Raw genomic sequence first — 12,063 nt, 5'->3', positions numbered from 1 at the left:
GATATGTTTTTGTGTTACTGCTTGGAGATATGACATATGCATGATTGATTCATGGAAGGTTATGATAAGGCTCTTTCTACTAAGGAAATGGAGCAAGTTGATCTTGATAAGGTCAAGAGGATGAGTTGATATCTATATGCGGCATACTTTATCACAGGTTGATGATATTTACATTGTCATATGTTGGGAACTAATGATGGACATATACAGGTTGCTGGTCTGGATGTTGCTAACAGATGCTTATGGAGCAGATCATATATGGTGTATGATAGTTGTTGATGACTATCATGGTCTTGTTTAGATCTTTGGTATTTGTTATAAATGTCATGTATATCATTTGATGTAAAGGTCATATAAAGGCCCACAATATGTCTTTGTCTGTCATAGTCTTTTAATGAGTCCTTTTTGGTCATATGATGTAATTTGTACCCCCACTATGCATGGGAAGGATGATGTAATAATTTCTATATTTCAGTCATGTATAAACAATTGGTATATCCCCACTTGGTTGGGAGATTGATGTATGTATGAGTCATTGGTGATAGGAAGGTCATACTCACATAGTTGAGTTATAGAGTCATGTTATTCTTTTAGAAAATATATTTGCAGACTCTGCATGTGCTCAGGGGGAGCATGGATGGTATAGTGCATCTCAGCATGTACAAAGGGGGAGTTTAATCAGAGAATTCAACATGTGCCTAGGGGGAGCATGATCAATGTTCATATTTAGCTGTTCAGATATGAAAGTATTCATTTTGGTCAGCCCTTTACCCTTGATATCAAAGGGGGAGAGTATCTTGGTCCACCCTTTTCCCTTGATGTCAAAGGGGGAGAGTATTTTGGTGTTGCTTGTTATCTCTAATAGTTTCTACAGCTTGTAGTAATCAACACCAACATGGTTGCCATCAAGTCCAAAGGGGGAGATTGTTGGCATTATGATGCATGTGTTGTACTTGATGGCAACCCACTTGCAGCAGAAAAACTCACTTGTATATGGTAACTAGATGAATCTACAGAAGAGATATCAGATGTTATAGAATGCATGGCAGTTCAAAGGAATCATTTCAAAAGTAATATGGCAAATTACAGTGTAACAGGTGTATTAAGTGGTAACAGGGCATTGGTACAGAACAACAGGATGATGGAACTAAGGTCTACTAATTAGAATAAAGAAGGTAAATGAAAAGGATGATGTAAAGCAGTTTAAGATGTAGAGGCAGGTTCACTGTACAAAAAGAGCGTATACACGCGGGTTCACTGTACAAAAAGAGCGTATACGTATGCACGCACTTTCATAGAAGAAAAAGTGTGTATGGGATGAAAAATTAAGGAAATTAAGGTGAAAGAATACCAAGGGTCAATACCATGGTATTAGCCCACAATATTGAGCGGAGAAACGACTATTTGATCCTTTCCAAGAATACCACAGATCCTAAGTGTGGTTTTGGTTTGAGGTATTGGTCTGAGGTTTTTGGTCCAAGGTATTGGTCTGAGGTTTTGGTCCGAGCTTTTTGGTCCAAGGTTGTTATGAAACCAGCTCAAGAAAAGATAGAAAAGATAGATCAACGCCTTAGAATTCAGCCTCTTCAAGGGGGCAACCTCCTTTACATTACATAAATGAACAATTCTTGGATGATACAAATGACAAAACCTCCTTTCTATATATAGGAGTCTAAGGAGTCACAATATAATCCAGCCGACCTAACAATAATAATATAAAGCCACAAAAATAACAATAGAGGGATTCTATGGGGCACAGAAATAACAATATGGGGGTAATAGGGGCACAACAATATAAATAAGGGGTATAACTACAATAGTAATGGGGTAATCACTAGTATTATAGGGACCCAACATGCCCCTCTCCTTCAAAAAAGTGTTGTCCTCAACGCTTGAGTAGTTCTCGATACTTTTGCATAAAATTCTCATCCTCCCATGTGGAATCTTCAGCGGATAAGTTCTTCCACTTGATAAGATACTCTGAAATTGATCGATTTCGTAGCTGTCGAGTTCTTGTTTCTGTGACTGCTTCTGGTTCCAAAATAATTTTTCCTTCCTCGTCAAGTTCTGGCAATATTGTTTGAATTGGGAGCTTGTCACCTATAACCTTCTTTAAACATGAAACATGGAAAACTGGGTGCAATCGAGAAGCTGCAGGAAGCTCCAATTTGTATGCCATAGTACCAATCTTTTGCAACACCTTGTACGGACCATAATACTTTGGTGATAATTTATTATCCTTCTTAGCTTGCTTTAGGGACATTTGCTTATATGGTTGTAGCCGTAGGAATACCCAATCACCTACATCAAAACTTCTTTCACTACGATGTTGATCTGCCTGTTGTTTCATTCTATTTTGTGCCAACACGAGGTTATCCTTTAAGAGTTGGAGGACTTGTTGTTGATGTTCGATGTGATGTTCCACTACCTGAACCTTAGAATTTTCTCTTAAATATGATGTGATGGATGGTGGTTGATACCCATAAAGTGCCATAAATGGGGTCATTTTTGTTGCTGTATGGAAGGAAGTGTTATACCACCATTCAGCCAGAGGCAACCATTTGACCCATTGTGTCTGTTTATCAGATACAAAGCAACGAAGATATCCTTCCAAACATTTGTTTACTATCTCAGTTTGCCCATCAGATTGAGGATGATAAGATGAGCTATGAGCTAACTGAGTACCAAGACAAGAAAATAATTCTGTCCAAAAATTTCCAGTGAAAATGGGATCTCTGTCACTTACAATAATCTTTGGGTTTCCATGTAGCTTTTGAACTGTTTCCATAAATGCAGTAGAAACTGTACTGGCTTTAAATGGATGTGATAATGCACAAAAGTGTGCATACTTGGTAAGTCTGTCAACTACCACCATGATGACACTCTTTCCCTCAGACTTGGGTAAACCTGTGATAAAATCCATTGAAACATCCTCCCAACGTTGGCTTGGAATGGATAAAGGTTGTAATAGACCTAGTGTCTTAATTGTTTCAACTTTATTTTGCTGGCAAACCAAACATTCCGCCACAAACTTTTGAATATCTGATTTAAGGCCATCCCAAAAAAATTCCTTCTTAACCCTGTGGTAAGTTTTTAAAAATCCTGAGTGCCCTCCTAAGGGAGAAGTGTGCAATTCCATAAGAATCTTTTGTTTTAGCTGGGAATTCTTACAGAGGTATAAGCGATCTTTGTACCATAACGAATCATTTTGCCAGCTAAATGTATCAGAAGTACTGGAATCTTGTTGTAGCTTTCGAATAAGTGCCCACACTTCTTCGTCATTCTTCCATTCCTCCCTTGCTTCGTTTATCCAATCTGGTTGGATAATAGAAATGGCACACAACAATGCTTCCACATCCTCATCCTTTCTTGAGAGTGCATCTGCCACCACATTTTGCTTCCCTTTTTTGTAGATGATTTCAAAGTCATAACCCAACATCTTTGTGACCCACTTTTGTTGCTCTTCAGAGGATAATCTTTGTTCTAAAAAGTATTTAAGGCTATCATGATCCTTTTTTACCTTGAAGTGTCTTCCCATTAGGTAGGGTCGCCATTTCTTAAGTGCATGGAGTATTGCCAACATTTCTTCTCATAAATAGCTTTGCTTAAAAACTTTCCCTTGATTGGACGACTTTCAAAAGCAATGGGTCTTTCATCTTGCATTAGAACAGCACCAATTCCATTTCCTGAAGCATCACATTCCACAATAAAGGTTTTTGTGAAGTCCGGTGTAGCTAAGACCGGTGCTTGGCACATTGCCTCTTTAAGATGTTCAAAGGCCTTTGTTGCTTTCGGAGTCCATGAAAATGAATCTTTCTTCAATAATGTTGTTAGAGGTGTTGTTTTTCTCCCATAATTCTTAACAAACTTGTGATAATACCCTGTCAACCCAAGAAATCCTCGCAGATGCTTTATGGATGTGGGGATTTTCCATTCCTTAATGGCTTTAATTTTGCTAGGGTCTACCTTAACTCCTTCATGAGATACAATATGACCCAAATATTCCACCTCCTGGACTCCAAAGAAACATTTGGATCTTTTTGCATATAATTGTTTCTCCTCCAATAGTTGTAGCACCCTGTCAACATGTTCAACATGATCCTTCCAAGACTTGCTGTAGATTAGTATATCATCAAAAAATACTAACACAAATTTTCTAAGGAATGGTTTGAAAATTGAATTCATCAAACCTTGAAATGTTGAAGGTGCATTGGTAAGGCCAAAAGGCATGACCAAAAATTCATAATGACCCTCATGAGTTCTAAATGCCGTTTTTGGAATGTCTTCAATCTTCATTCTGATTTGATGATATCCCGAACGAAGATCCAACTTGGTGAAGTAAATTGATCCATGCAATTCATCCAGTAATTCATCAATAACAGGAATGGGGAACTTATCTTTAATAGTGAGCTTGTTGAGCTCCCTATAATCCAGACACATGCGCCATGATCCATCCTTCTTGTGCACCAATACTACTGGAGCTGAGAAAGAACTTTGACTCGGTTGAATTATACCAGCCTCTAGCATTTCTGCAACCATACGTTCAATTTCACTTTTTTGGACATAGGGATATCTGTACGGCCTGATGTTTGGAGGAACACTTCCTGGAATCAGATGAATAGCATGATCATGATCACGCATAGGTGGGAGACCCTTGGGAGTCTCAAATACCTTGGAATGATTGTCCAGGACTTTTTGGAGATCTGGAGAAATAGATGATTCCAATGTGGAAACATCTAGCGAGCATAATTGTGCAATTACACCTCTTTGCTCCTTTTTTAGAAGCTTTGTCATACCATTAGAGCTGATTATCTTTCCTGGTTTCCCTGCAATACCCCTTAATTCAACTTCCTTTCCTTCCGTAGAAAATTTGATGAAAAGTTCTTGAAAATTAAAAGCTATTGTACCCAAGGATTGTAGCCATTGGACTCCTAGTACAACATCAGCACCTCCCATTGGAATGGAAAGCATTGGGCTAGTCAATACATATTCTCCCATGGATAGCTTGATATTATGGCACTTTCCAGAGCAATTTATTGTTCCTCCATTTGCAATCATCACTTGACACTCTGGTGCTGGATATAAGAAGCAATTCAATTCTTTTGCTACCCTACAATGAATAAAATTGTGGGTGCTTCCTGAATCAATCAACACTATTACCTTTTTCTTCTTGATTTGTCCTTCTATCTTGATGGTTTGAGGAGTGGTAATTCCCGCCAATGCATTACAAGATATGGTCGGATTTATTTGTTCTTCATCTAGGCTTTGTTCTTGGAGTATATCTTCTTCTTTTGACCTTTCTTGCTCCTTTTCTTCTTCCTCTTCACAATCTATGTAGAATAATTTCTTCTCAGCACACTTATGACCTTTAGTGTATTTGCTATCACAACTGTAACAAAGCCCTTTTGCTCTTTTTTCTTCCAATTGTTGTGGTGTCAACCTTATAGGTTGTGGAAGACTAGGGGCAACAACACTTCCGTCTTTATAGTTGTGAGTGGTATGCTTCCTGGTTGCCATAATTTTGCTTTCCATTTTTCTTGCTAACCTGAATGCCTTCTCTAATGAATCAGGTTCCCAAAGGCGAACATCATGTTGGATATTATCCTTTAAAGACCCTATGAACACATCAATCCTATGCTCCTCTGGAATATCTTTTACCCTTATGTTCAATTTTTGGAACTCCTCAATGTGCTCCATTACTGAACCCTTTTGTTTGAGACTTATCAATTGGCTAAAAAAAGTGTTGCTTTTTGTATCTTTATAATGTGCTATCAATTCTTCCGTAAAAATTGCCCAAGTGATAAATTGTTTACGAGAGCAAAGCCATTGATACCATACAAACTGATTTGGTTCCAAATATACAGTTGCCATACGTACCTTTTGTGCGTTTTTCACATTATTGAGATCGAAGAATTGCTCCATCTGTAATATCCATGTGGCGGGATCCTTGCCATCAAACTTCCTCATATCGATTTTTGGAATATGGTGATTCTTCGATCCAACATTAGCGTCTATGGAATCATGATTAACATTTCTTTTGTTCTCATCATGAGTTTCCTTTACTACCTTTTCACCATTAGTGACCCTTTCTTGTAGCAACTTCTTCAATTCTTCCATGTCTGTCTTCAAATCTATCTTCAAATCTGCCATGTCTCTCTTCAAATCTATCTTCAAATCATCCATCTTAGCTTCCATGCCCTTAATCTTAGATTCCACGCCACTTATCTTAGCTTCTGTTAGCTTTTGTGAGTGTGACATTTGTTGCACTTGTTCTTGTAATTTTGATATATCATGTAGCATTTCTTCCTCTTCTTCATGAGTCATGCTAGAGCTTTCAGGTTCCTTACTAGGTGTTTGCATTTTCTTTCCTCGGGGCATCAGTTACCGATAATAATGCTTTACTATGCCCTTTGAATTCCGTTAAACCAAGCTTACAAAAAAATTAAAAAAAAAAAACTACACACCTTTTTTCACTTTATAGAAGCCTGATATTGAATCTGATGTATCTCTGTAATTTCGGATCATCCAGTTCTGAAATTGCTACCTGTAGCCTTCTGTGTCCTCTTTCCAATGCCACAAGTCTAAGCCAAATTGGATTCTCCAAGGAAGAGTTATGTGAAATCTCCCACAGTGACTTTCTTTTATACTGGTTCAGTAGAGCAAACTTGTACGACGTGCCACGAGTCACTGTTTCAACCTTTGAATCTAAAACACACACAAAAGAAACTACAGTCCGTCCTCTTTCTGTACCTTCTTACGAAATTTCAATCCAATCCCCAGAGAGAAAGTTATGACGAATTTTCCCCAGGTCACCTGTTTTGAATGTAATTCAGGAGTCTGCAAAAAGACCAACTTCCTCAGATCATATCTCCGCAAATATTGCGCGAAAAGCTCTGAAATTTGGACCCAAGGTTCAGCATGATTTCTTCTCAAATGGGTTTTTTTTGCGACTTCTGAAACGTCACAGAAAAAAAAAGTTATAGCGAAAATTCCACGATGACCTGTTTGGAGCAGCGAAACCCTAAAATCCAAAGCTCTGATACCAAATGTTATGAAACCAGCTCAAGAAAAGATAGAAAAGATAGATCAACGCCTTAGAATTCAGCCTCTTCGAGGGGGCAACCTCCTTTACATTACATAAATGAACAATTCTTGGATGATACAAATGACAAAACCTCCTTTCTATATATAGGAGTCTAAGGAGTCACAATATAATCCAGCTGACCTAACAATAATAATATAAAGCCACAAAAATAACAATAGAGGGATTCTATGGGGCACAGAAATAACAATATGGGGGTAATAGGGGCACAACAATATAAATAAGGGGTATAACTACAATAGTAATGGGGTAATCACTAGTATTATATGGACCCAACAAAGGTATTGGTCCGAGGTTTTTGGTCCGAGGTATTGGTCCAAGGATTTGGTCCGAGGTATTTGGTCTGAGGTATTTGGTCCAAGGTATTGGTCCTAAGTGGTTTTGGTCCGAGGTATTGAGAAAGGCCAAAACTATATAAGGAGGAGAAGATCAAAGGGCTAAGCACAGAAGTAATGAATATCTTATGAAGTGCTAAATCAAAAGCAAATATGCATGTTATGGGTTTCTAATACTTTGCTTGATCTAGACTAAGTATGCATCTGAGTGTTTGATGATGGATGAGATCTAATGATGGATCATGATCATAATGACTTATCATTATGTGATGTGATAATGGATGGGCTAGATTTGATTGATAACACATGTTTTATCCTTTATATGTGGCGATCTGGGTATGTCTGAAGTCAGGAATTGCAGCGAAGTTATAAGTAAGTATTTGCATAGATATACGTTGGTTCGATTTGGTGAAGGTGCGTATACATGCTAGTTCGACTCTTCCAAGTTATGTATGCAAAAGAAAAGCTTGATGTTCAAGGATGACTAATCTATCAAATCAGTGATGTTGTTTTACTCTTGTCTGTCAATGAAGTCTTCTTAGATCTGAAAGTAAAACTGAATGCATAAAGAGTTTGTGTCTCATTGATTAATTGATTTAGAAATAAGGGTGATCCTTGTTTCTATCTGTTTAGAACTCTGTAATATGATAGTAGATCTTCAGAATGTCAATGATTGGTACAGAAATCTGCAAAACATAATCTTTAGAGGTATATGCAGGTTGGGGAAAGGAAGTAGCGTATACACATAGGTTTGCTTCATTAAAGGAGCGTATACACTCTGACACATTCCTTTTGAGGTTATAGTTAGTTCTAGTTGTTGATGTAATGTTCTGGGTTCAGATCTGTGTACTGGTTACAATGATTTATCTGTTCTAGTTGATTGGTTGAATTTGATTAAGTTTGAATGAATGGTTGATTCAATTGTGTCAGAGGTTCAGAGGTTTCAGTGATTGATTGTTTCAGTTATATCAGAGATTGATGATTGGGTTTCAGTTATATCAGAGATTGATTGGGTTTTAGTGATTGGTTGATGCAGATGTATTTGATGGTTGTATTGCAGTGGTGATTGATTTTGAGCTTCAATGTTACTAATGGGTCCAGTATGAAAATTTGATGAAACATGGCCTTCATATTGTAGTATTGTGTACCAGGAGTATCCAATGTGAAAATTTATGAAACGTGGTCCCTGGAGGATACTGAGGGTTGGAGCCTTTAGTGAGGAAGTCGAAGCTTCCTGCTAGTAGTGGCTAGTGATTTGATCAGGGGGTTGGAGCTCCCTTCCAGTAGCAGTTGGAGAACGAGTGAAGGTTGTAGCCTTCTGTAGGTCGGAGCCTATGTACTAGTAAATATATCGGCTAGTACAAGAACTAGGGGGTTGTAGCTCCCTTCTAGAAGAAGCTGGAGAACGAGAGAAGGTTGTAGCCTTCTGTAGGTGGGTTCCTGCGTACTGGTATGAGTCTGCACCAGTACAAGATTGTAAACAAATTTTCTTATTATTAAAAGAAGACATAGACAACAACAGCAGGTGGTTTTCACCCACATTGGGTTTCCACCTTAAATCTTGGTGTTCATGTGTGTTGCTTATGTGGGATGGTTTATTCTATTATTACTGCACATGGTTACTGTTTAATGTTTAATAAAGTACTGATCCCCCCCACTGATTAAATATAAACATATAGTGAATTAACTGAATCATAAGTTCACTAGATATACGTTGGTTGCCTTAAGTATAGTTGCGTGCACACGCGAGTCCCTTCACTGAAGTAGCATATATAAATCTGATTATGAAAATGAAAAAGATATTGATTTGTAAACACTGATTCACCCCCCCTCTCAGTATTATTTCCAACAAAAGCATTCTCTGAATTTCTAATTGTAGAATTAAATAAGAGGTATGATCTAAGACCTAGATCAGGTCCAGGTAGACCTTCAAAATCTACCACTATAATTGAACCTGCAATAAAATCTATTCAAACACAAATTCCAACACCTCAGACTACAGAGTCATCCACTGAAACCTTTTCATTTGACAAGACCATTTTGACAACTTTCAATACTGAAAAGGAATTGGAAAGGGTCAAGATCCCTATCCCTTTAGATGAACTTTCCAAAAAGCCTGGTTATAAAAATCAAGTGTCTAAATGGATATAGTCCTCTATTGTAGATGCTGAGGGAGATGTATTAGTTTGCAAGATGAAAAACCCTTAGTAGTGTTTGGCCCTAGTTCTGATATGATTGATGAGATTGTTCCACCATTTTATGTAACTTTAAAGGTTCATGACTTTATTTTGTATAACTGCATGCTGGACTCTGGAGCTTCTCATAGCCTTATGCCAAAGGTGATTATGGACCAACTTCAGTTACAAGTTAATCGTTCTTATCATGATCTTTACACCTTTGATTCAAAGAAAGTACCATGCCTAGGATTAATCAAAGATCTAATTGTGACCTTAGCCCAAATACCTGTCAAGAGCATAGTTTTAGACATAGTGGTCACTGATATTCCAGCCAAGTTTGTCATGCTCCTATCTAGATCATGTTGTGCTAAACTTGGAGGATCACTTTAGATGGACATGTCTTTTGCTACTATTCCAGTCTATGGAGGTGAAAAATTAAGGTTATATAGGGAGGTCAGATTCCTTCATACTGTTTGTAGGTTTGATCAAGCAAAAAACCATCCTATTTATGCAGTAGATCAGGATTTTGGTTGCTTTTAGTTATCGTCACAAAATTCATCAAATACTCAACTTCCCATTGAAAATATAGTTTCCAAACCTAAAATTGTAGAAGCAGATATATGGAAACTTTATTTTGATGGCTCTTACTCAAAGGAAGGAGCAGGACCAGGAATTGTTTTAATTTCACCACATAAAGAAAACATCACTCGGTCGTGTAAACTTGAATTTGAGGTCACCAATAATGTGGTTGAGTATGAGGCTTTTCTTCTTAGTCTTGAGCTAGCTCAGAGTCTAAAGGTTCAAAACTTGAGTGTCTTTTCTGATTCTGAGCTAATATTGAAGCAGGTTAGAAATACATGTCAAACAAAACACCCAAGGTTTAGGTCCTACAAAAATGAAGCTTGGGACACAATTGAAAATTTCTTCCAAGGATTTAACATAACTGCTATTCCCAGAGATGAAAATATGCATGCTGACTCACTAGCTGTCTCAGCAAGCTCTTTCAAAATCCCTGAGCCAGTATTGTTAGAATATCATATTCAAGTCAAGTATAGACCATCAATTCCCGATAACCTTAAACACTGGCAGATTTTTGAAGATGATGAAAAATTAAAATATTTCCTTCAAGTTATTGATGAATTCTCAAATATGAAAATTGAAGAAGATCAAAGATATGTTCAAGAATCAAATCACCAAAATCCAGAAACTTCATTCAGTCCTAAAATTCTTGATCATGATATCATCCAATTATCTAATAATTTTATTCCTAAAGGATTAGTTCCATTGGAAAAACTATTTGATAATAATGACGTTTCTAAAAATCCCTTGCTTAACTCACCTAAAGAAGAAATCGAAGAATGCAATATTGGGACTTTGAATGATGTGAGAAGTGTTAAATTATCATCAACCTTGCCTTTGGATGTAAAAATCAAATAGTTGAATCTTCTTAAAAATTATAGAGATTTTTTTTCCTGGTCTTATAATGGATTAAAAACTTATGATACATCTTTGATTGAGCATAAGATTCCTTTGAAACTAGAAGAAAAACCCTTTCAACAAAAAATAAGAAGAATCAATCCTATACTACTTCCAACTGTTGAGAAAGAGCTTAAAAAGTTGCTTGATGCTTATATCATAGTACCTTTAAGGTACTTTGACTCGGTAGCCAACCTAGTTCCTGTCAAAAAGAAAAATGGTGATATTAGGCTATGTGTATACTTTTGAAACCTAAACACATCATCTTTAAAGGATAACTATCCATTGCCCAAAATGGATCATCTACTTCAGAAATTTTCAGGTGCAAATAGGATTTCTATGCTAGATGGATTTTCTAGTTACAATCAGATCATGGTAAGTCAAGCTGACCAAGACAAAACTACTTTCACCACTCCTTGGGGTACATTTATGTATGCTAGAATTCCATTTGGCTTAAAAAATGTTGGAGCCACTTTCCATAGAGCCATGGATCTAGCATTTTTAGGTAAAACATTTGAATTTACTGTCATTTATTTAGATGATTTAACTGTTTTCTCTGATTCTGATGAAAATCATTTAAAACACTTGAGCAAGGTTTTTGACAGGTGCAGGAAATTTGGCATATCCATCAATCTGAAGAAATATTTATTTGTTGTAAAGGAAGGGAAATTACTAGGGCATATAATCTCCAAGGAGGGAGTTATAATTGACCCAAAGAGAGTTTCAGCTATTCAAACCCTATCTCTACCAAGGAATAAGAAAGAGATACAAACCTTCCTTGGAAATATTAATTTTCTTAGAAGGTTCATCCCTAATTATGCAGAGATAGTTAAGGATATAACTGATATGCTAAAGAAAAACAATGAAGTGAAATGGACAATTTCTGCTAGATATGCTTTTGATCAGATCAAAAAGGCTATATCTGAGGCTCCTACATTAGCCAGTCCTGATTATTCTTCACCTTTTAGCATAT

The sequence above is a fragment of the Pinus tabuliformis genome, chromosome X, assembly GCF_031772625.1.
Source record: "Pinus tabuliformis cultivar Carrire ecotype Pingquan chromosome X, CPIR1, whole genome shotgun sequence".
NCBI classification, from domain to species: Eukaryota; Viridiplantae; Streptophyta; class Pinopsida; order Pinales; family Pinaceae; genus Pinus; species Pinus tabuliformis.
The sequence above is the reverse complement of the archived record's forward strand: the minus strand, read 5'-3'. Positions refer to the sequence as shown.